Source organism: Gopherus flavomarginatus, chromosome 10 (assembly GCF_025201925.1).
Source record: "Gopherus flavomarginatus isolate rGopFla2 chromosome 10, rGopFla2.mat.asm, whole genome shotgun sequence".
NCBI classification, from domain to species: Eukaryota; Metazoa; Chordata; order Testudines; family Testudinidae; genus Gopherus; species Gopherus flavomarginatus.
In genome coordinates this window covers 25582411-25608946 of record NC_066626.1, presented here as the reverse complement: position 1 = coordinate 25608946, position 26536 = coordinate 25582411, and the positions used below count along the sequence as shown (strand labels likewise).

Sequence of the window (26536 nt, the reverse complement as noted above, 5' to 3'; positions counted from 1 at the left end):
AGCTCCTGAAGCCATAGAAAGAGAGGAGGAAAATTAACTCAGGCTTCATAAACACTGTAGGATAAACATAATTTCAGACATGCACTGTATGTCTTCACTTTTTTTTTTTAAAGACATAGTCAGCAATAATATCCAGCTCCTAAAACTATGCAGTCTCCCACATCCTTTCTTTATAGGAAGATGGAAGAGAAGTCCTGCTACTTTTTTCTGTCGTAACATGGGATGACAATACAGAAAGGCTAAGAACACTTCGGAGTGGTATAGAATATATAAACAATTTACTGAGGGCAGATATCTATGGAAACCCATCCAACAGAGATCTTTTACATTAGATAACATTGAAGTTAAGGCAACTGCATAACTATCCCAGATTACACCTTAAACTTAGTCATAATATTGCTAGTGCATTGGAGATGTCTTTCTAGAAATGGACCCACACCAAAATCCCAGATCTGAATCAGAACTTTGCAGCTGAAGCCCATATCTATGGCGGGCTGAACAAAACCCTGGATCTGAACTTTACAACTCAAGTACATGGCTATCTTTATGCTACAATTCCTTGCAGAGAAACAAGTATTTTCTACTGCTTTTGCTTTCTGTTCCATTTCAGACTCTTTGCAGGCAAACTGAAGAGTATCATGAATTCTTTGGGACAGAAAATTATTTAAAACGCAACTGAAGGGAAAAGTGCAGGTTTGTACAGGACACATTACTTAGAGAATAAGTGATGGACTGTTAGTATTCCTGAGCCATATCAAACAAATGACTAAAATGAAGTGCAAGTCATGAGAACATATGAAGGAAAAAAAGGAGACAACTCATTCTATGACCATGTTAACTACATGACCTGTTCCAAAAACCATGAAAACAAAACGAAGGTGAAATCGTGGCCCCATTCAAGTCAATGGGAGTTTTGCACTCACTTCAGTAAAGGCAGAATTTTGCGCAGGTTGAATGTGCCCCTCTCAAACAATTAAATCTAGAAGCAGTCAAGGAAGATGTGTATTGTGCAGTAGCCACTATGCCAACCCTGAGTTTCTCAGTGGGGTGATGATAGGGTTAACAAAAACACATTAAAGAACACAGATTAACACACACTCAATAATACAAAACTGTATTGTGAGTGAGTCTTTGCTGGCAAGTGTACTACAACAAGCAAAGCAAAATGGAAGCAAAGAGGAGTTAGTACTAAGTTTTTTGCTTTTAAAGCAAGTAATGGGGGCGGGGAGCACTACCCATTCGCTTGTCCTCAGAATACACTGCAGATAGTACCAAAGGAAGTACAAAGTGTGGCCATTTCCCCCCTCAGTCCAGGTTTCTTTCTAGTAATGTCTTAAACTACGTTTAGTAGAACCACAAAGACTAGATTATTGTTATTCAGCATGAAATGCACAACATTCATTTTGTACCTTTAAGATACATCAGTCATGCACCAATCGAATGTATGATCATCAACAAATATTTGCTCTTCCATTATTAAGGGCCAGTACCCAACAACAATAGTTTTATATTACCTTTAAAATGACAACAGCTCAAGGGTTGGAAGAGAACAAGAAGGAAGAAACTGAAGTGCAATTGCTGGTTTTGGCTACTCTTATAATACCTACCCAAATACCTACGACAACCATAATACACCTTTACCTCTATATAGCAATGTAACCTTTACCCATAATACACCTTTACCCAATAATAACACAAATTCGGATATAACGCGGTAAAGCAGTGCTCCCGGGGGGGGGGGTGGGGCGGGCAGGGCTGCATACTCCAGTGGATCAAAGCAAGTTCGATATAACGCGGTTTCACCTAAAACATGGTAAGATTTTTTGGCTCCCAAGGACAGAGTTATATCGAGGTAGAGGTGTATATAAAAATACAGAAATAGAGGAAGGAAAAAAGAAAATACCATAACGCAGGAAGGAAGTATGACCCTTGGCTCAGGAAATTTGAGCTCCACTCTCGATTGCCATAAACATGGGGCAAGTCATTGAATCTCTCTGTACCTCAGTTCCTCAGGAGTAAAATGGGAATAGTTTCTCTGTGCGGGGAGTGCCATCAGGTGAAATCCATAAATATGTGGGAGGCACTCAGGTACTATACCGATAGCAGTCATGTCAGCAGAGAGTTGTATTAGAAAGAAAGAGTCTCTGTTTGTAAAATCAAATCAGAGATTGATATGCCTGCTATAGCTTTGGCTACCAGAGCTAGATGTCTCAGCTCAGGCAGAAGAGGTGCAAGCTTTAAGAGTCAGAGGTCCCAGGTTTAATCCCCACTGCTGAAGGGTAACTCAGAGCGCATGAGGTTACAGCTGCACAGATCATCTGATCGTCCCCCTCTCCCTACAGAGGGAATGCACTAGGGTCATACAGAACAGCACCAAAGCCTTGTGGGCAACATTCCTGCCTCCTTCCCTCTTGGAGGAGGTTCTACTCAGAAACAAGCTGACACACTCAGGCTGGAGACAGGGGGTAAGAATTGTGTCCCACTCATTTCTCCAGAGAATTTGCTATTTTCACAATGTTTGTTCTGCACTCACAGTGAGCAAATAAATGGTTTTAGCTCTCTGGAAAAAGAAATCTCGTCATTCGTTTTATATAATTCACATGGTTTCAAAAATAGGCCGTCACTGACAACCTTCCTGGACAGGACTACACTGTTGTCATCACAGAGTTCCAAAGTAGCAGCTCCGCTTGCTAAAACAAGGATTGCAGGACTGGAGGCTGAATGTAGCCAATAACTATTAAAACTCTGGACGATTTCTGCTAGCGGAATGATGGAGTAAGACGCACAGCATTTGCTAACTCAAAGCCCTAAAATGGTTCCTCTTCCTTTCCCCCCTTCTTGTTAGCTGCGATTGACTGTGAAGTTGGCATGAGACCATAATTGCTTATTCTTTCCACGTCAGCATTTCGAGGCTTCTGTTTTGATTGGTTTTCAGTGCCTTTTATTACAGAAATGTGGAGGCCAGCAGAAGATGTATAGTTTTCTTCATATCTAAAAAAAAGAAAAAAAACACAAAAAAACAACATTCCAGGGCCCAGCAAATCCAGCTACACTGCAGCAACAACCAAGAACAAAAAGAGGAAGATAGAGTGTCATATTGTAGTTCATCTTGGATTAAGTTAATTAGTTTCTCAGAAGAATGGTTTACCAAGGAATATTTGAGACAGGCATATGCATAATTCTCCTGCAGTGAAACCAAAAGAAACCCACACACAGACACAATTCTAAGGACAAAATGCATATACATCAGCAGTACAGGAGATCAGCTGCCATAGACTTCTGCTTCTGTCCCCTGGCTCCTGCTCTAGGTGGTACTGCACTGCTACCCGTGGAAAGAACTCACATGTAAGTACATCCTGGGAGGTTATTACAATGTGCAATGTGAATAGGTACATGAGATATTAAGTTACTTAAGGAAATAAATAACCTGTGAAGGTAAGTGAATATTTTTCTTACCTCATCATCTCCATACTTTTTAAGGCTAAAGGTTATGGTAACGTTCTTCTTATGTATTTTGTATATGGTTTGTTTACTGGTGCAATTTGTGTGTGTATATTTTCCTAAAAGGAAAAAAATCATTCACCTAAAGCCCCATATTGTCAATTGCAGCATAAACATCTCCAGCATTATTAGACAGGCCATTAAGAGCACAGCTTGACAGTATCCTTCCAGGAAAGTGAAAGCAGAGCATACAACAGCCACTCTCAAACTTTTGTACTGGTGACCCCTTTCACATAGCAAGCCTCTGAGTGTGACCCCTCTTATAAATTAAAAACACTATTTAATATATTTAACACCATTATAAATGATGGAGGGAAAGTGGGGTTTGGGGTGGAGGCTGACAGCTTGCGATCCCCCATGTAATAACCTCACGACCCCCTGAGGGGTCCCAACCCCCAGTTTGAGAACCCCTGGTGTACAAACATGAGGAGCAGCTGGATAGGGGCTGGTGGTTTGCACTCCACTAGCTTGGTCCTATCTTACATTACTGGCATTTCATCTATCTTCCTGCAATAAGCCAAAGTTTCAGTCAAGTCCTTTATGATTTGTTGGGAGAGAAGCGACAGACCACAATAGTAACCTATAGTGAAAAAGCACAAAGAGCAGTATGTCAGTGTGTCAGGTAAGAATTCAAGCAGTGAATCTCCAGAGGATTAAAGCTGTAAGGGTCTCTAAAATTTAAACTGGTCAGTAAGTTTCAACTGTACAAAGAAAAAGTTCAGAGTAAACAACACCGGTCAGCTTTCAAAGTTAGCTTCATGAGCTGCTCTGACTTCACCAGGCCTAAAGGCAGCATCTCTTTTCGTGGAGGAAAGAGTAAATTCATTTTTTAAATGTTTAACCACCCATTCTCATTTGATGGTAGGGAGCCACTTTTTCCATCTCTCCATCTCTCCATCTCTCATTGCTACATAAGCTACAGCACAGAACTTCTATTTTTTCCTAAAACGCTTAATGTTTTTCCCTGCCAGTGGAACTTGTCAGATAACAACACACGTAACAAGACAGGAAGAAACCATCATGCCTTAGTCGTACCATCTGGGTTTACACACTGAGCTTAGAATATTTGCTATGTCAAAGGATCTTGGGGAGGAGGGTGAGAGGAACAGTCAGAGAGGGAATTTCCACTAGTAACCTATGAGACATTCACTTCCACAAGAAGTCCAATAAAGAAAAATTATGCTGCATAGAAGAGATGGGGGAGATAATGGTGTGCTATGTGTGCCAACTGATGGGCATTCGTTATTAAAGTTAGTTATAATGTAACCCTTCTGCCCATCTGAGTTGGCAGCAACAAGGGCTGGGTTCAGTATCTAGGGGTTCCATTTCAATAACACAATATAAAACCTGCTCAAGCCCTCACCCAGTGACCTGGGACAATTACATACCAACCTGGGCGCCTCTAAGAGGCGATACTTCCCCTCTTGCAAGCACAGAGTGAGAGTGTAGCAAAAGCCTTTAATAAAGGAGGGAAACAAAGCGGCATTATGTTGGGGAAACAAACAGGATTCATAACACAGACCATGAGCAAAAGACCCACCCTCAAGTAAGTTGGGCAGTGTCCTTTTCCCCTCAGGGCCTTAAGTCCAGCAACCCAAAAAATCACCCAAAGTCCCAAAAGTCCAACACCCCAAAAGTCTCTGTCCCTGGTCAGTGCAGCTCCAGAGTTCAAAAGTTTATCTGCAGAGCTTTACCTCCCGAGGTGGAAATGCTCTCCACCCCCAGGGATGTTAAGGGGCATCTTATGTGGTCCAAGGCCGACTGCCACGCTTCTCCATGGGGTTCTGCTGCACCCTTCACCATGAGCCACTCTGCCGGCCGCTCTGCTCCACCAGCTGTCCCATGAGCTGCTCCAGACGTTCCGCGAACTGCTCTGCTCCGCCAGCTGCTCAGCAACATCTCTTCAGGCCCGCCCACAGCACTCAGTGATTTCAGCTCTTTAGTGATTTCAGATTGTAGTAGGGGAGCCTCAGTGCTGGTGCACCATTGGCCCAAAGTGAATTCAGCTCAGCAGCCTGTAACTAGACTCCTAATGGAATTAAAATTAGCTCTGATATTCTACAGTAGACGGAGGAGGAGGAGGAGGAACAGCAGCAACAGCAATTGGTATTTCAGGCCCCAAAAAGGGGCCCATACCATCAAGTATGAATACCTGTCCCCAGGCTCTCTCAATTCACTGGGTTTTGGAACCCATGTCCCTTGTCTGGCGAGTGCTACTTAGTTGATGGCGAGTCCCTCTGTCATAAAACAGTTTCTTTGTCCTTGATTCACATAATCAGGGTAACACTTTATTCTTCCTGCTCCAATAACAGAGAAAGTGGGGATCCCACAGCAGCCAAAGTGACCATTTTGGGCTGCTGTGGCTCATGCTAAGTGGGGTGGGTGTGCCTGTGCAACCAAGATCAGCCCTGAAGTTATTTTCCACAACTTGCCACAATTCACCACCAGATGTCAGGATAGAGCTCATCCTGACTCTGCTTACATTACTTTCCTAGTATTATTTTATGGACACCTGAATCAAATTCGAAATCTGAATATTCCACAAGGACACTCAACTTCTTAACAAAACTTGACAGCTGGCCCTCTCTTCTCTCTATGCTGGGATGGAACAAAAGTCCAATCAGAACATGCCCCATATTTTGGAGAAAATGGGATACAAACTTTGTTGCATGGACCTGCCTCTAGCCACCATTGCTACACATCAGGAGCATTACAGTAACCACCAGTGCATAATCAGAAAAATGAAATGGATTATGGAAAGGGATTATGGAATTTCCCTTAGGAAACTTGCTTAGGAAAGTTCACTGTAAAAAAAAAAGTCTCCCAACTCCATAGAGGCCTAGAATAAATAGATGACATGCCTCAAAAGCATGAAATACATAAGAACAGGAGACACTGCTCTATTCAGGAAGGAGACTTAAAAAAAAGTCATGATTTTTGGACAATGTCCGCTATTTATCACTGAACTTTTGTTGCTATTTGTTTTTTTTGGTGTGTGTGTTGAGAGAGAGAGAGAGAGAGAGAGAGAGAGAGAGAACTGATGCTGTATTACCAAATATAATGAAGTAGGTTTTAACAGAGTTTAAAGAGTCATGATTTTGGGGACTCGCAATGTTCTAAGAGTACAGTTTATGGGACAAATAAATTGACCCATTCCCCCAGGCTAACAGTGCCAATTTTATAAACAATTGAACTCTACTACACCGCTTTCTCTTACCTCTTTACTCTGCCTCTCTCACTGGCATTTAAAATGCAAATAAACCAGTTTGCTCCTTGGCCTCTCTTGCTGCTTGTGAGAGGAACAACAGAGTTGCTGTTAAGTTTTAATATTTTGTTAGTAAATCCATGAATGAATTCCAGTCCTTTTGTGCGCACACATAACATAGATAGCAAATGAGCACTATAAAAGAAATGTTTAAGAGATACATCAGCAGAGTTGGCAGCACAGGATACTGAGGAAATTTGTGCTCATCCCCATACCAAAAAGACAACAAATTAAGTTCAGTTTTATTTAGTATATGCAGCAAGAAAGCATGGATATTTCCCCCCAACAAAAACATTAGGTACATTGACAAACAGCAAGCAATGGCAACTGGCCAAAAAATGTATCATAAATAGTATCAGTAGCTATATTTTTCACTACCCAAGGCAAATTAGTGATTTTTATTTTTTTTATATTTTACACACACACACACACACACACACACACAGTTCTTCAATATGTTCCTCTTTGAGATCACAAAAGAGGAAAAGACAAAACAGTCTTTGATACTATCACAGCCCGCACAGAGATGATATTTAACAGAATAAAGTTGGCTGGAGACTAATTTTTTAAAGCAAATCTCAAAGCTATGGAGTGATACTTTTTCCATGACCTGTTGTTCACATAAAAGATCCCCATTTCACATTTTTAAGAGAAAATCTGAACTAAAAATTATATAAAATATTATTACCATTATAGATCTGAAATTGTTACGTGCTTAGATTCCTGTGTTAAATGGAGTATTCATCCACTTCCATAATTCAAAGTAAAAGGAACAACATTTATAATAATTTATAGAATAGCTTTTTAGCAGCTTTTCAAAGTAAAATGGAATATCTTTAGACAAAATGTGCATGTACATTAAAAAAATACATACCTTCAGAGAGCTTTACATCTCACATAATTCACTTAAAAACAGACCAGGACAGCAATGTTTTGTTTGTGTTGTAACTTGGTCAAGTCTTTTAAAAAAAAAATGTAATCATCCAGTTTCTTTCACAATGAAACTTTAATCAAGGCATAAATATGTTCATTTAAAGTGTTCCATAGAAAGTTTCTATTCAATGCGATATTTTGTGATCAGTTTCTGTTATGAATATTGTCCTACATTTCTGTAGATATCTAAACAACATCTGATATACAGCATGTAGCTAAGCGCTTATCAGTGAAATTAAGACAACACTGAGCCTGAAGAACTAAATTCCTAGATTGTTATCCATTATGTGATTGGGCCTAAAATAATTCCCCATTTCTCTAAGATGTATTGCAATAAAAGACAGCACTCAATTCCACTGCAAGTAATGGAGTTTGATCTAATGTGATAATTACTTTGAGTCATAGGTTAAGAATGTACCACTACTGGGCTGATTTCTGGTTTTTTCCATTCTGGGATACCAGAGGCCAAGGAAGGTATACACATCTTCCAGAATGGTACCCTGCCTCCATTATGTATAAAAATCCTATACCAACTCCAAGAAAATTATCATCTAACATTTATATTGTCATGGCATCTAAGGAGACAACTGGGTTGGGACCCATAGTGCTAGGCTCTGTATAAACATCTGTCTCAAGGAGCTTATGATCTAATGATGACTGCTACATTTTCACTTTACTCAACCAATGCTCTGAAATGAAGAAGAACAAATTCAACAAAAACCAGAAAGCTCATCCACCTGTTCTGGAAGCCAGAGGGCAGCCTACTGGACAGTTTTGTTATTTTCTTGCTTATTTTAATCAATGGCCCTTGTATCACAATGGCTCCTTCTAGTACAGTGCCAGGAATTAATCACATTAACCAACAAGCTAATTCTAGCCCCTTTACACCTGTCTTCCCCAGCCAAGAGAAGTTGCCTGATCATTGTGATCTCACTGCCTTCCACGTTCACACTGTTCCAGACCTTCAAACATGTTCAGTTAGATCTCCCCCCTGGGGCGCTGGCACTGTGCTGCTAACCTACCAACACTTGCCTACTAAGCCAGAGATGGAATTATTTATAAAATGAATTACGTATCTAATCCACACCAGTAAAACCTGTTGTCATTATAAACTGGGAATACGGTTTTGATAATAGCTTTTTTCCATTGGCCTTTGCTCAGACTGTGGCTGGCCTTGCACAGGATGGGAACAAGGGACACAGACTTTTCACCCCTACTTTGTGTGCTTGTGCAAGGGCTAAGCCCAATCATCATAGGAACTGGCGGCAATGCTGTAGGCCAGGGGTTAGCAAACTACGGCCCGTGGGCTGGATCCGGCCCCTCAGGACTTTGGATCCAGCCTGTGGGATTGCCACCCCTGTGGCGCCGCAAGCCCCACGCCACTCCCAGAAGTGGCCGGCATCACATCCCTGGGGAAGGGAGGGGCAGAGGGGCACACGTTGCCCTTGCCTGTGGGTACCTCCCCCTACAGCTCCCACTGGCTGGGAATGGGGAAACCATGGCCAGTGGGAGCTTCAGGGGAGGTACCCACAGGCAAAGGCAACATGGAGAGCCCTCTCCCCCAGGGACCGCAGTGCCAGCCACTTCCTGGAGTAGTGCGGGGCTGGGACCTGGGCATGCAGGGAGCCTGCCCTGGCCCCCGTGCGTGCCGCTACCACCCCAGAGCCGCTCCAGATAAGCGGGACCAGGCCAGAGCCCGTACCCTAAACCCCTCCTGCACCCCACCCCCTAACTCCCTGCTTTGAGCCCCCTGCTTGCACCCCAACCCCTGCCACACCTCTGCCTGCACCCCAACCCCCGCCGCACCCTGCACCTCTCCTGCACCCCAACCCCCTGCCCTGAGCCCCCTCGTACACTCCGCACCCCTCCTGCACCCCCTGCCCGTGCCCCAACCCCCGCCTCACCCCACACCGCTCCTGCACCCCAACCCCCTGCCCTGAGCCCCCTCGTACACCCCGCCCCCCTCCTCTGTCCCAATCCCTTGCCTTGAGCCCCTTCCTGCACACCGCACCCCCTCCCACACCCCAACCCCCCTGCACCAGCCCTCCAGTCATGGCCCTGCATACAATTTCCCCACCCAGATGTGGCCCTCAGGCCAAAAAGTTTGCCCATCCCTGCTCTAGGCACTAACCACCTACTGACACTGGACAGAATGGGGGCCACAGCCCCCCTTAGAACAGAGCTGGCCTTGCATGGCATGCGGGGGGGGGGGGAAACCTTTCAAAAAAAAAAATGATGCAGTTGCCACTGTAATGTCTGCTCCCCTAGTGCCCTACGGGAAATTCTGCCTGAGTCAGCCAAAAATCTCCTATTGGCTCCCACCGCAGTCCCTCCTCACCATCTCCATGAAAGTTGGCTGAAAGCACTGTTAGCATGACTGGCCCTGATAAGTTCTACATTTATACCATAGATTTTAATTGTTTATTATTGTATTGTAGGTGTCGATCCAGCACACCCAATGCCTTGAAGGGTAGAGCTTTTTACACACTTTATACACAGATATAAACTCACAGAGAGGTTGCCCAATCCATCTCGGGAGACTCTAAGGACCAAGCTGCATTTCATTCCTCTGCTGTATTAGCAGAACTGTATAGGGGAGACTGCACAATACTTACTTGCATTATGGCTGAGTCTAGCCAATGCCCTCAATCTGTCACTTCCGTAGTGTTGCCAGCACAGACACACAATTCTATCCACTTGGAGACTATTTCTGTAAGAGGAAAGGAAAGAGCAAGCCTGGCCGGGAGTGAAGGAGAGAAAACAGGATGGGGGGTGCAGAGAGGGAAGAGTGCAGGAGCTCTTCAGTGCTATGTTTTGGTGAACAGAATATGACAGCAGTTGTTATTCATGAGCTGCGTTGCGTATATTTGTTACGAACATGAGGAGGGATACTTATATCCATGCGCAATAATAGTTAATAAATCACTCGTGTTTTAAACCAAGCATTAAGCTTATGACTCAGAGACAGAACAGCCAGAAGACTCAACGAAAAGGCCTTAGCTTCCCAAAGCTCAAGAAAGGAAGTAAATATTGTACATGAATTGAAGGATTTTCAATCTTTACTATGAAATTCATGACTTTTTCCACAACATCCATGTTATTAAAACAAATGAAGGGCCAAATGCTTTTGTCAGTTAAGTAACATAGGTCCGTGGATACTACACCAAAGGGTGCAGTACAAAGACCAAGATCGATCTGGAGCCAAAGCATTTTATCGCTGAAGTGGCAAGGTAGTATCTAAACTTATCATATAACTTTCCTCACAAATTAAAATAGAAGTCAACCCAAACATGACAATACCAGACAATTATTGCTAACAAGCCTGAACCACAAAATTTAAATCAGTGAGAATTTTTTTGGCTTGGGACAACAGCTTAGTCCTATCTGTCTTATGAGCCACATGGAATTATCTAAGGTTATTGGGTGGAGTTTGGGCTCATCCTTGGTCATATTCAAATAAGAAAACACTCCAACCATTAAAAATGTACATTCACAGCCTTATTTATTTAACACCCAGCATCACCATTAGCCAGGAATGTTCATGGCACAACCTTGCTCCTATTACAGTAAATAACAAAGGACCCACTGACTTCAATCTGAGCAAGACTGGGCCTCCAAACTAACTAACTATCACAACAGAATTAATGACAGGCTCAGAGTCCGCATTAATGACATTCCACCCTTTCGTTCTGAAACTCTTGCAGTTATCAGTAATTCTATTATGCTGGGGGGTCAAACGAGCATAAGTGAGACCATAATCAGGCCAGATATACTCAGGTCTGGGTTCATGCACAGCCAGTTGCAGGACTGGAGTCTGACTTACTCAGAATTTACAACAGTGTAAATGAGCAAAATTTGGTCCAGAATCTTCTGTGGTCAATATCTCTTTACTTCCCTGCATAACAAAGCACCTCTCAATTTTAACTGCCTCCAACTAATACTTACTATCAGATAATTATTTGTGGTTTTAGACATAGAGAATTACCTGACAAAGTCCAAACCTTAAAGTAATTATATAAAACACTATGCCGAATACATGCTCCCATGTAATGTCAGACTGCCTCTTCTCTTACTTAAAATCAAAGTTACATAAATATTTTTGAAGGAATATAAAACCTTATGCTTTGGGCCTTAAACTAATTACTATCAGGGATCAGGATGAGACCTTCCTGCAGTGAAGGAAATTATCCCATATGTCCTTACTGCAATATTTCTTGCATTTTCTTCTGAAATATTTCATGCTGACCACTGCTGGAGGCAGGATACCAGACTAGATGAACCTCGGGTCTGATTCAGTAAGGGCAATTTCGATGTTCTTTCACATTTCTGATTTTTGTCAAGTCCCTTATTCTGGAATTTTGTGCTATATATCAGAGGCAAAGGGCCTTGTTGGGAGAACCAGAATGTGACATGAGCTAAACAAGATTATCAAACAGAAATGTGATCAGTGTAGGTGAATTATAAGAAGGATCCCTGTGTTTATTACACATATGCAACCGTTACAAAATGCATGAAATAACTGTTAAAATAAGAAAGCTGCGTTTGATGTCCCCAATACATCAGTTTGAGCAGTAAGTAATTAAGATACGCATCAGTAATGTACTATATGCTTCTGTCATGGTATAATTCCCCCCTCTGAACCTTAGCATCCAAAAGATGGGGTACCAGCATGGATTCCTCTAAGCTCAATTACCAGCTTAGAACCTGTAGCACTGCCACCAACCAGGAATTCCAGTGCCTGGTACACTCTGGCCCCCCAAAACCTTGCCTGGGAACCCCCAAAACCCAGACCCTTTGGATCTTAACACAAGGAAAGTAAACCCTTTCCCTCACCGTTGCCTCTCCCAGGCTTCCCCTCCCTGGGTTACCCTGGAAGATCACTGTGATTCAAACTCCCTGAATCTTAAAACAGAGAGGAAAATGCACCTTCCCCCTCCTTCTCTCTGTGTTAGGATTACTGTCTCTCTCAGGGAGAATCTGGGAGAGGAAGAGAGAAATTAGCCTCTCTCTCCCCCTTCCCTCCTTTCTCCCCACCAATTCCCTGGTGAATCCAGACCCAGTCCCCTGGGGTTTCACACCAGAATAAAAAAAAACAAACAAACAATCAGGTTCTTAAACAAGAAAAACTTTTAATTAAAGAAAGAACAAAGGTAAAAATTATCTTTGTAAATTTAAGATGGAATATGTTACAGGGTCTTTCAGATATAGACACTGGGAATACCCTCCCAGCCTAAGTATACAAGTACAAATTAAAATCCTTTCAGCAAAATACAAATTTGAACTCCTTCCAGCCAAATACACATTTGCAAATAAAGAAAACAAACATAAGCCTAACTCGCTTTATCTATCTAGTACTCACTATTTTGAATCTATAAGAACCTGTATCAGGGAGATTGGAGAGAAACCTGGTTGCACGTCTGGTCCCTCTGAGCCCCCAGAGTGAACAACCACCAAACACTAACAGCACACACAAAAACTTCCCTCCCTCAAGATCTGAAAGTATCCTGTCCCCTGATTGGTCCTCTGGTCAGGTGACAGCCTGGCCCACTGATCTTGTTAACCCTTTACAGGCAAAAGAGATATGAAGTACTCCTGTTCTATTAACTCTTAACTATCCGTTCATGACAGCTTCTGATATTGATCACATGGAATTAGAAAGAACTTGTCATGTACTTGTGCATTTCAATCATTCATAATACACTTGCTTTTGCAACATATAAAACACCAAGCTATTTTACAGTAAGTATCCAAAATAATCAATTTCCTCATCCCTCACCATAATATCTGCCTGTTAGGATTTAAGGATGGTCACTCTCCATTTATGGCCATGGCTGGACAGAACAATTACAATAGCGCTAGGGTGGCAACACTTTCATCTCCTGTGGCATATTAGAAGGGAAATTACACATTAGAATTTCCCCACACCTTTGGATCTCTGCATCACAGCCACTGCCCTTCCAGAAGAACTGAGCAGACCTGATTCAATATCCCTCGTTTATCAGCGGGGAGGGGTTGCTTTTGAGAGACATAAAGCACTCCCTCCTTCCCTCTCCCTCAAGAGGGGAGCGTGAACCCACAGCCTCTGCTAGCTAAGGGATAAGAGACCTGTACCAGACAATGAACCTATTCTTGAGGGCAGTGCACAGCTCTAACCCTTCAAAGTTGCCTTTACTGTTGTTTGGCTTTCTTAAATGTTGAAAACACTTTGTTAGTATTCCCAACACAAACATTTAGGGCCAGGGTAATCACTAATGCTGATGCAGAGAGGTGCAGATTAGATCTCCCTCTTCCAGCAAAATGTTTTGGGCCTCAGTTGAGTTACCACCATACCCCTCCTGCTCAGAAGGGCAAAGGGATGCATCTTGAGTTTCCAGATGGGACACCACAGATTCCCACCCACGGAGAATAGTGCTAAACACAGCCTCCCCCAGTCCACCGCCTTTGGAAATCCTATGTCAGGTTTTACATGTTTTAATAAGCGAGAGAGTTAAGGAGTTTAAATAAGTCAATGTAAACTGGATGAATTTGGCTTTTACTCTTTAAATCCAAGGCTGTTGATAAGGGTCCCAGCCTTAGTTCAGTTGAGTTACAGAAGATATAATCCAAAGAGCAGAAAAACTTAACTATTAAAACCCACAAACATGTTGAGTTTTGAGATTAGCTTTGCAGTTGTTAACCCTAAAAGCTATCAAATAAAATCTTTTTTATACCTATAAAAAGGTAAGCAGCTGGTATGGCTCAGTATGGTGCATTCTGTCTTTAACATCTTTAATAATAATTTCAGTGTGGACCACTCTGAAAAGAAACAACAAAAATCTAAAACCTCTGGTTTGGCCAGATGCGTTGTTTGTAGAGCACTTGACCCTGGGACTTCCAGAGCTTCCAGTTATACGGGGACTCTAGAAATAGCCAGGATTAGTGCAGACCAAACAATACTGACACGCAGTAGTTAGATTACAAATAACTTCCTCCATTGAGACATTTCCCTCTGTAATTACAGCAGAGCAAAATATAGCCAGCAGAGCTATGCTGCTAACCAAGTCCTTGTTTACTTTGCTGGATCCACCATTTCACTTTTGTTCAAAAATTTTCTTCTAGTTACACAAAATTGCTACCATCCATCTCTGTTTCTCCCAGGACCCTCTAGAAACTTCTTTGCAGTTGCTCAGACCTGGGCCCTGCCACAGAGGCAAAGAAACCGCAGATTAAGCAAAATGAGGCACTCTCTCTGGTGTTTATGGTTTATTTACAGGCTTCTTGTACACCCATAGCACAAACTAGCTGAGTCTCCAGTCCCATTGAAATAGCTTAGCCGTCAGTAAACAAGACAACAAATATAAAAGCAAACATAATCAGGGCAGCTTTAATATCTCCAGAGGGTCCTACTCTAACTTTAGGTCAGCAAACCTCTGCTTTTCCCTTTTGAAGTCATTGACTCTACATCGGCTCAGCTGCACTGGACCACCTCCGCTCAAGGAAGTACCTCGAGATGAACTCGGAAACCCCTCTCAGGAATTAACACCTGCACACAGACCCACTGAAAAACTGGAGCTCCACATGGGAACACAGATCAACCTACGCAGAACATGCTGCAGGATTATCATCCGCAGGTAAATGTGGCTTCTGATTTTGAAGCTGACGTAAATAAAAAGCAGTAGTTACCACCCAAGAAAAAAAAAAAGTTTGCCTTTTGAAAAGCTACAGGAAGTTTCTAAATTTTATCTCAGTTCCTCTCAGAAATGCTCAGAGTCAGACTTCAATCAGGGTGGTTAAGCACTGGAATAAATTGCATAGGGAGGTCGTGGAATCTCTATCATTTGATATTTTTAAAAGCAGGTTAGTCTTAGTCTTGCCTTGAGCGCATGTGACTGGACTCGATGACCTCTTGAGATCCCTTTCAGTCCTATGATTCTATAAAAGTTGAGTATTATTATTATTATTCAATTAACCCAAATAAGGATGGACAAAAGGACCTCAGCTATAGCTCCCTCTCTTTGGCAGAATTCACTCAATAAAAATGGTAAAAAACACTGCCAAATTCTATAGCTATACCAGATTCTTTTGCACAAGAATAATGGAAGTAAGAGTGAGCAGCATTTTAGCAAATTTCTCTGCAGCACTGAAAAAGAAGCTTTGATTGCATAAGCTACGTTAGAATGCAGCAAACAGCGGCTGGACCTCCCAGGCGTGAAATTACCTAACCAACCACATCAACTCCGAACTGGATCTCTTCCAGCCTTTCTTATGAAACTTCTGATTTTGCTCTCATTTTATTACAATTTCTGTTTTTATTTATCTATATAATTGGAGCATTCTGCTTGCGTAGTAGCATAGTCTATTTTGTTCAAGCAAGTTCCCAAAATATAACAAACTCCAAGGGTGGATACAGCTAATTTGTTTGATTCTATCTCCTGTTTGTGATTATCCTAAAATTTCTTTAAGACAGGGGAATGAGCTTATTAATAAGCAATGGAGAAAAAAAAATGTACCCACCAAATAGGATTTGTAATGCTTCCAATTTATTTCATCTGAGCCTGTAGACCCAATCATCCTGCATTCAATGGAAGTTCTCAGTGCACAAAAAAATATATAGAATCAGTCCCCCTAATAGTGTTAAAAACCTCCATTCAGTGATCAGGCTACCAAAGGCTAGTTGTCCCTGTTTACTGAAAACGTATCATCTGCTTTTAAAACCTCATATTTTAATTTTTTTCTGAATATTCTGGGAAACAAGGAAGGGAGAAACCTTGAGACATTTTATTCTTTAGAACCAAGAGAGAGAAAGTAAACTGAATATGTCCCCAAACAGTCTTTAAAATGGCCTTTGGTTAAAAATAAATTCAAGAGCAATTTATGTCAATAGAAAATAGTTGCACATATTTTTGTTAAGCAAAGTACTGTCCATCTTAAGGCTTAACAAATAAGCCTTAGACATAAACATGGTTTCCATTTGTTGTTACTAATATCAAGATAGAAAATCATTTATAGCCAGAAATCTGAGGTGACTCTCTTTCCAGTAACTATGAACTTAGCCAGTAAAACTCGTACTGAGATGATGTATATGATCCCACAATGCCGAGAAACATGAGGATGGTGAAAGAAAGTGAGAAGGCTCACCAAAAAAGGCCAATACTTGATGGTCAGAAATTTCCAATAAAGCTCCTCCTGAACTATTGCTGAGCTGAGAAGTCTATGTCATGCTACTTCATTTCAGAAAGGTTCTATCTTAAAATAAAGGGTTAAAAGAAACAAAAAAACCAAAAAACTCCACACGACAACACACGTTCCAATTCAGCTACGAGAATTAAAAGAAAAAAGTTCAGATTGTAGCTCACTTCTATCCATTACATTTCAGGTCCCACACACTGCCCTTAGATCACAGGTTAGGTGGTTGGCTCAATCTATTATTCATGCCTTTCATTATTAATGAACCACTGCAAGACATAGCAGTGCAACAGCAGGTCAAAATATGTTTCTCAGATGCCAAGTATGAAATATGGGAAGTGTCTGACAATGAGACTGCCGAAGGGGCGCTTAGTGCAATAACACATTATTACTATACTGCTTTTTCTTCAGTGGGGGGAAGGCTTCTGACTGCTACACATGTAATTTGCCATTGTAAAGAGAACCTGGCAAGCTGCTTTTTGAGAAAGCATAAAAGACATTCCTGAGTCAAGACAGCAGCTCATTTCTATCCCTGTATTCTGCAACAACAGCTCTGGTGATACAATATATTCAGGAAAGTCTTTTTGTAATATTTGGGTAATTCTGTGAGGCTGTTTTAGGTTATGGCCAGCAAGTTCTGCCACATAATTGAGTTGTCTGACGGACTGATGATTACCCAACTAACTATAAGTAGTGATGCATCTTTGTACGCCTTGCCACTCTGCTACAACGCACAGGGACGCCTTGCCCTCTTGATAATGTAAATTCTCTTGATGTGTTGTGGCAAGTGCCATTTGTTAACTCCACCAAGATGAAGGGAAGTGGTATACTGTAATATTTAATTATTGCCTAGACAGATAGTGAACACAAGGATCCTTATTCTTAGGACTAGCTGAGCTGCATTTGTCACAGGAAGATTTAGGGCAGAAACATGAAAGTTATACTGGAAACCACAGGAACAGCAAGGCTTGGGGAGAACCCTTAGGCTAAGGTTAGGCTAATATGGCCTATTATCTGAGTTACCAATAAAATCCATCCCCAGAAAGGAGGCAAGTTTCACTTTGTACACAGAACGTAGACTTAACCTGAAGAAGGGTGGGAACGTCACCTGCTCACAGTCCTGTTTTGCTTAGAAGATTTCATAACATTTCTGTTTTTCCTTCTCTGCACTGTTGTTCAAGGCCTGGTATTATACTGACAGTATTTTGAAACACGAGCGTTTTAAGTGTGTTACTACAAAGCTCATTTTGAAGATAGCTTCAGAAGGTTACTGAACCCCTCAACTGCATTACATAAAACATTTTACATTTCTATAATACAAACCTTGATCTGCTTGGCTAAAACTAACTCTAAACTAGAATTATATTTATGCATGTGCACACAGATGCACGCACAGCTCAAAGCACTTACTCTTTATTCTTACCTCTAAAGATAATGTTACTTTGCATGAGGGGTCAGTTGTTTATATATGTCTCACATTTTCATCCTGTGGGAATCCTATTAATATTACAGCCATTATTTATAATCAATTACGCAATGCTTTGCAAAAGCTGTAATATACACAAACTTACCTAAATCTCACTTATGTTCTCTACATGCAAGAGTGCAGAATCATTACATTTGTCAGTCTCAGCAACCTATGTGAGCTGACTAGTAAAAGTACAGCTGGAGTAAAAAGGCTAAATATTTATTTTATGATTACGTAATTTAAATACTCAATTTCTGCTTCTATAGTGAGGAAAACAGTTGACATGAATTTTCTCTGCTGCTCTTGTTAAGCCAGCTAATTGCCTTGATTTCTTTTTTCCCCAACCCAGCTATCAACATGATAGGCAAAACTCTCACAAACCCTGCATATCACATCAGAGATGAACAAATAAGTGATCATCACTTCAAAATCAGTTTATTTTCTTTTAAGGACCATGTATTTGGGTTTTTACTAAATCTGCATTTCAGGCAAGCCCACGAGTTTAAAGACAGAAAAAGAAACTATTGCGCTGCTCCTTCTAAAATGAACTGAGAGTTTACTGCAGAGAGTTCGCTGTAGTTCCACAAGTGCTAAGCTGTAGAGATGTGCCCAAAACACCACAGGACCCAAACACAAGGTACTTTGTCACTTTGGGATCGTCAGAAGCCACCTCTGGATCTTGATTTTGCAAGTCTGACCCATCTCTACTACAGCCTTTTGTTTATTTATCAAGTAGCTCTTCTCCCAATACAATATTGTCATATCTGTTACAGCCATTAAAAGTGAAGTAGACACATGCAGTTATGATTTTCACAAGAAGATCATATCCAAGACCTCAGAGAATGTAGCTTCTTATTTTTGTTGCTGTTCCCTGCTCTTCATCTTTTTAAAATAAACCAACACTACAACACTTTTTAAAATAAACCAACACTACTGGATTTACATCAGTTCATGTACACAATAAGCTGGCAATTCTACTATCTCAGTCCAGTTATCCAGCTCACCAGCACCCCCAAAGTATTTTAACACAAGCACACTGATCTTTATTAAAATGTTGCAAAAGCTAAAAGGGATTTCAGAAGTGACCAGTGACTTTAGGGCATCTAACTTAAGACACGTAAAAGGGGTAAGATTTTTAGGCACCCAGTTTCTGACAGTCAGGCCCCTTAGAGGAGCCTCAAGTTTCCCTTCCCTTCCAAAAAAATCTCTGGTTAGTTTTGAAAATCTTGGCCCAAAACATATACTCCAAATTATGACCAATAAAATGCCCCAGAGAAATGTTAGGACTGAAGCAGGACCCACCTTGTAATAAACCCATTCCATGTTTATTAGAGTAGGGATCTAATGGGCAACCTCTTCACAAAAGCAGGCTCACAGGAGAAGCCCAAAGGCTCTGTATTGGTGCTGCGTACTGACAAACGAGTGGAAGAACATGCTTAGCATATTCAGGGCATAGGTGAGGGATGAAGAGAAGCCCTTTGTGATGCTCACCAGCAAGTCTGTTAGGCAGCCAAGATGTTCCCAATGGAGATCTTGATGGTCCCCGGCCTAGAGGAATACAGGCTACATAAACAGGGTAAGAAGCACAAAGTGGATGGGGAGTTCCTGAAACTTCATCAGTGCAAATTGTTCTCCAGAAAGAGAAACCACAAGGTCAGATCCAAATAATTCCAGCAACCAGCACTAACTTCCTTGCTAAAAGAAGGTCTCCGGTTCAGTCATAGGCGTGACTGACTGAGAGCACCACAGGAAGAGCAATAAGCTCCCTCATCTTGCCCGAAACACGGATACAGAATTTCAGAATGATTCAGCCCCTCATCATGCAAAAAACTTTGTCATATCAAGGATCAAAAAAGTGCTACTCTTACAAAACCTCATGGTTAATCAGCCTTCGAAATCCAGTTGATACACAGTTTTCCGCAGAATAGCAAAGAACTGGAAAAATAATCCCTATAAACTAGCTCTTTTATCAGCCAATTTTTTAATCACCACCCCAGTAAATTCTATACCTCAGCAACACGGAAGAAGTCTTCATTGTGATTTTTTAGGTACAGATATACGAGATATGGTCTTAAGTTTCAGGCACATCTGTTTCTAACTGATAGTTGAGGTAGAGCCTAAAAAGGGAAACTGGATACAAAGAATTCTTTTTTTTTTTTTTGTATGGGCAAACTGTGGATATGTAAGTTTTGTATTATACACTTCTAACTCCCAAATGGTAGAAAATTAGTTTCATTACCACCAAAACTATCTCCAACAGAGAAAGTACTCATGCCAACAGTAATCTTTAGTTTCACTCTGACCCATCATTTTGAAAAACAATTTCGTTTTATTCAGCCTTCAAATTGACACAGAGTGAATTACAGAATACATCTGTCTAGACACAGAGGCTCACTGTCATTTGTTCAAGCAGGTTTATTTGTATATCCTGGCAACTGGGTCAGAACGTCAAGCTGACATGCTAGGATATAAGAAAGATCATTTCAAAACTGAACGGAAGCAAACAGAAAAGCCAGCATAATGCATTACCAATGTTCATTACAGAAAATTAGGTAATGCTTACATCACAGCAATATTCACATCACACTGCTTTCACAGAACATTGATCCCTACGTGTGAGTAATGGTGGGAAAACACTTGGATATAAAATATTGTTCTCTCAACATAAACTGCTATTAAAGATTTTCCTTTTGTCCTCCCCACCAAACTGCTATGTATGCTAATATATGCAAAAGCTGGGGCGCGGGTTCACTTAAATTTGAACAGTTGGGATTTTATTTTTATCTCCAGAACTACAAGCGTAGCCTCAAAACCCACACATAGTTTGATCACAGAAGTTACTACAGTTTATTTTTGAAACTGAAGTGAGAATTGATTTTCATTGTATACTAGGCACATAGACTCAGACTCTAGGACTGCAAGGAACCTCGAGAGGTCATCGAGTCCAGTCCCCTGCCCTCAAGGCAGGACCAAATACTGTCTAGACCATCCCTAATAGACATTTATCTAACCTACTCTTAAATATCTCCAGAGATGGAGATTCCACAACTTCCCTAGGCAATCTATTCCAGTGTTTAACTACCCTGACAGTTAGGAACTTTTTCCTAATGTCCAACCTAAATCTCCCTTGCTGCAGTTTAAGCCCATTGCTTCTTGTTCTATCATTGGAGGCTAAGGTGAACAAGTTTTCTCCCTCCTCCTGATGACACCTTTTTAGATACCTGAAAACTGCTATCATGTCCCCTCTCAGTATTCTCTTTTCCAAACTAAACAGACCCAATTCCTTCAGCCTTCCTTCATAGGTCATGTTCTCAAGACCTTTAATCATTCTTGTTGCTCTTCTCTGGACCCTCTCCAATTTCTCCACATCTTTCTTGAAATGCGGTGCCCAGAACTGGACACAATACTCCAGTTGAGGCCTAACCAGCGCAGAGTAAAGCGGAAGAATGACTTCTCGTGTCTTGTTTACAGCACACCTGTTAATGCATCCCAGAATCACGTTTGCTTTTTTTGCAACAGTATCACACTGTTGACTCATATTAAGCTTGTGGTCCACTATGACCCCTAGATCTCTTTCTGCCATACTCCTTCCTAGACAGTCTCTTCCCATTCTGTATGTGTGAAACTGATTGTTCCTTCCTAAGTGGAGCACTTTGCATTTATCTTTATTGAACTTCATCCGGTTTACCTCAGACCATTTCTCCAATTTGTCCAGATCATTTTGAATTTTGACCCTGTCCTCCAAAGCAGTTGCAATCCCTCCCAGTTTGGTATCGTCCGCAAACTTAATAAGCGTACTTTCTATGCCAACATCTAAGTCGTTGATGAAGACATGTATACTACCATATCAATAGTACTGTCACAAATGAGGCTATATCCAGAAATATGTATTTTTCATAAATAAAAGTTAAATTTAACTCTTTAGTGCCTGAAATAATATGGTTGACAAAATAAATATTTGGTCCTTCCATCCTGTTTTTCATCTTCATTATAATTTTCAAAATATGAACAGATTCATCCCCCTTAGAATTTGAACAAGAAGCTGGAGGTTGCATGCCTAAGCAATCAGGATGATAACAGATCTCTCAGCTTAGTGATAAGTACAGTATCAACAAACTGAACTAACACTGGTATTTAAACAAAGACGGGCTGCAATACAAATTTGAGCTCTTAACCAGGCGTACAGCAAGAAAGGGCCACAGCAGAGCAGATGCCAGCTGTGGAATGCAACAACTGATGCCACATATATACACCCCTCTCTGTTTGACAGGGATAACTGGTACTTGCTTGTGGACACGGTCCAAAAATATTGGGAACCAGAATAAAACTATTCACAAAAGGTATATAGAAACAAGCAGATTAATAAACAACAACATCTAACATTTGCTAGCACCATTCATCCCAAAGGATCCACAAATGCTTTACTAACAAAACTTGTATACAAATTGTGCATTTCACCTACCACTGAAATGCTGCCACCTCTGGGATAAAATGGAGCAACGGTTTAACAGCACACAGCAACATGAACGAGTTTAAGGTAGAAAATTAGGAATTCCATATCCAATTTAAAAAAAGGATTACAGACACCAGCAGTCCTAACATCCCAAGAAAGAGTAAGACAAAAACTTTATAAATATTAAAACAGCACTGATTCACATGTGCAGCAGTTACCCAAGCCAGCATCCCATAACTGTCAGATACCCAAAGCACCAGGACCTTCCCACTTACCCATCCCTCAGACCAAGAAATGCTTCCAGGTTCATGTTTAATCAGTTTGTTTCAGTCTGATGTGAGGTGCACTTTTTATAAAGATAAAATGTAATGCACCAGCAGGATTTTTTCCATTTCTTCTCTTTCAGCAGCACATGGAAACAACAAGAGAACAGACTCTCAGTTGCCAAGGGGAAGACAGACTAAACTACAGGTCAAATGCTTCCTCATGCTTTTTTTTTTTTTTCCCCCCCTTTAGAAGGGGAGAACGCCAGGCTGATGGTCTAGCAGACGGCACATGTTTAGCACACAGATGCATATAACTAAGATCTCCAGCACTGGAATGGGAAGTGAACTTGTATCTGGGCTCAGGAAAGAAAAATTTCCTCGCACTTTGAAGCTGGTAGGGATTTTCCAATTGATGCAGCAATGGTCTGTATAAAAGAGGGAGATAGCCATAAGGTGAAGAGAGAAAATATTCCAGTTTACTGGAGGAATACTGCCATGATGTTTTGCAAATAGGTTTAAGACATATTTTTAAGATAATCTCCTGACATTACTAATTAATAGGGTTGTCCACTTTGAAAAAGGTCTTTATTAATTAGTTTGCTGGTTTGGGCTCAGTTCCTAGAAAGTTAGAAGCTGCACCATAAAATCACCACTTGTTAGGCACCACTCACAGCACTAATATCAGATCAGCATCAAGAATTAAATATTTCTACATATTCCCTGGAGGTTTTCCTACTTAACCTGTCTCATTTGCCATGCTGGGATATGCACTCTGAGGATTTCTGCACAAAAATCCATGCCCACTTAAATTAGATCACGTACCTAAAGGTTGGTAAAAGTGAACCCAAAAATCACACGTTGCTTTATAGCACTCACAGAATATAAAAAACACAGGGACTGCCATACTGAATCATCTCAGTGGTCCACCTGGTCCAGTATTCTCTCTGTGACAGCTGACAACACCAGATGCTTTCAAAGGAAAGTGCAAGAAATCCTATAGTGGGCAATTATGCAATGAACTGCTGATAGAGATTAGGAAGGAAGATTCTCCTATCAATTAGTGGTTGGCTTATGGCCTGAAGCATGAGAGTGTATATCCCTTACTAAAAAAGTTATTCTGTCTAATCCAACTGCAGACACTATTATCCATGTAAATATCTAATCTTTAAAAAAAAAATCTTGCTAACTTCTTGACCTGAACAATATCTTGTGGCAATGAATTCCCTATGTTAAGGTACCAGTTCTATTAAATATATATATAAGGGTGAAGAAGAACATTTGACTGACCATCTCTATACTATTCATATTTTGTATGCCTCTATCACCAGAGACGGCTCCAGGCACCAGGTCCCGCGGCTTCGGCGGCAATTCAGGAGCGGGTATGCCGAAGGCACGGGACCAGCAGATCACCCGCAGAAACACCACCACAAGGCTGCCTGACTGCCACGCCTGGTGCAGCAGAACACATACAGCTGTCTATCATGGCCCGTTATTTGTTTCTTCTCAAAGCTAAAAAGCCCAGAACAAAACAGTCCCAGTCTTTTCACTCTCTCCTGAGATGCAGGCTTACCATATGTCTAAGATATTTTCCACTGTCCAACTCTGATCCCCTTCTATTGCTACTGTATCTTTTTATGATAGGGTGACCACAGCTGAACACAGTATTCCAGCTGAGAGCATACCATATCATACAATGGCATTAGAATATTATTTTCTATTCCATTCGTTATACATTTTAACATTATTAGCTTTTTTTTTTTTTAATCTCCACCACATAGTGGGCAGAAATTTTCACTCAGCTTTGCCCACAGAGATGCCCAGGTCATCTTACAGAGAGGCTGTTAATTTATAACCTAGTAGCGTGTATCAACAGTTTAAATTATTTTTTTCCAGTGTGCATTGCTTTAGATTAAAAGGCAACCCAATGTTAAGATCAAAATACTTTACCTAGTATGTTTTGTTGATATTAACAAATTAGAAGATACAGGTTAAGACTAAAACAGTTCTATGCAGTAATCATGTAGCTTTAAGAATCTCCTTCAATTCTAGGGCTTGCGAGCAGTAAGTGTAAGTGAATAGCCGACATTTTTAAATCTGTACTAACAGGGAGCTTTGATTTTAATAATTCCAACAAATATATATTTTTAATCTCCAAACTGAAGACAAAAGCAAGAAGTTTGGAATGCTCTTTCAGAATTTTATGTGCAACTTGGGAATGGTTAATAAAATTAGCCTTAATTATCCCTTGGACTTAATACCACCCCTCAACTAGCTGCAGGAGACATTAGTGAACAACATGAAACTGCCACATGGAGCTCCCAACCAACTTAAAGAAGGAAAAGATGCCTCCAGAGCATGCCCAGCACTGGAAGCAAGAGTCTAGGAATCACATCCTGGCCCCACCAAAATCAAGGGCAAAAAAATACACAGATTTTTACAGAACTAGGATTTCACCACCATACTCTAAAGGAGAGCTACTATGTGGCAGGGCAAAGCATTAATTTTAGAGGCAGTATGTCAGCCCCAGAAAACTGCATTTGTATGAAAGATAATATAGAACACTTGACTATAATTGAATTTTAAGAACTGAACACTCGTAATAGATGATTGACAGTCATGGAAAATATATTCTTTGTCTGCCCCACTAGCCAGCCAAACTTATTTTATACAACTCATGACAGGGCCATAATCTTTGCCAGTAAATGATAATACATTTGTCATGCTAGCCTGAACTTGCACAGACCCTTTAAACATAGCAAATAATACCAAAGTGTATACAGAGTTTCTGCTATGAATTTCTGCTCCTCGCCCCTTAACTGTTGGGCTAGTTATGTAATTGCTGATAGCAAGCTAACAGAAAATTCAGGCAGGACTTATTTTAGTGATGTCAGCCTGGAGATTCCCACTGAAGATCATTCAGTATACTTCCAGTATTGCAGAACACTTGTGCCCACTTCCAGAGCAGTTTTTCAGAAGGAACATGTCTATACTGGTGCTGTAATTGCACTGTTTTCCAATTTGTTTCTGGGTGCAACTCAAGATGTTGGGTCTGATCCATAAAGCCTTGTATGTTGGGGATCCTGGCTGCACCAGACACTACCTCGCATTTTGTCTGGGCCACTGAGGTCAGCTGGGTTGCTCTTTGTTGCTATTTCCTACATATATACACATCTGTGGGGGAGGGAGCAATATATTTTAGGGGGCAAGAACTCAAACCTAGAATTCTCGTCTTCCTGTCCTTCAAAAGAACTGGAATTTGTTGACTTTCAAAGGCACATTTCAAGGCCTATCAATTCACTCACGCTGTGCCTAGAAAGGAGGTGTGATGGGTGGGGTCTGATGTTCTTTCATTGTTTAAGTTTCTGTGAGTTTTCTTTACTTGATACTTGTCAGAAGTTAGCTAACATTTCATAGACACATGGCCAGAGTACTAGCCATTTAGTACTAGTAGTTTTTTAAGTTTATACTCTACAAATTTTAAGAAC

The 26536-nt window shown here is 41.0% G+C and overlaps 1 protein-coding gene across 11 annotated transcripts in view; it reads right to left on the bottom strand.

Annotated features, from left to right (window-relative positions):
- The window catches only part of ANKRD44 (ankyrin repeat domain 44), a 225996-nt gene that overhangs the window by 161587 nt on the left and 37873 nt on the right, over nt 1-26536 (bottom strand). The window contains exon 1 of one of the 11 annotated variants that reach the window (XM_050969489.1): nt 23061-23109. The exons of the other annotated variants lie outside the window; for them this stretch is intronic. The gene's annotated coding sequence lies outside the window, so the exon portion shown is untranslated. Of the gene's footprint in view, nt 1-23060; nt 23110-26536 lie in introns of those variants that run through there. 11 annotated transcript variants of the gene reach the window in all.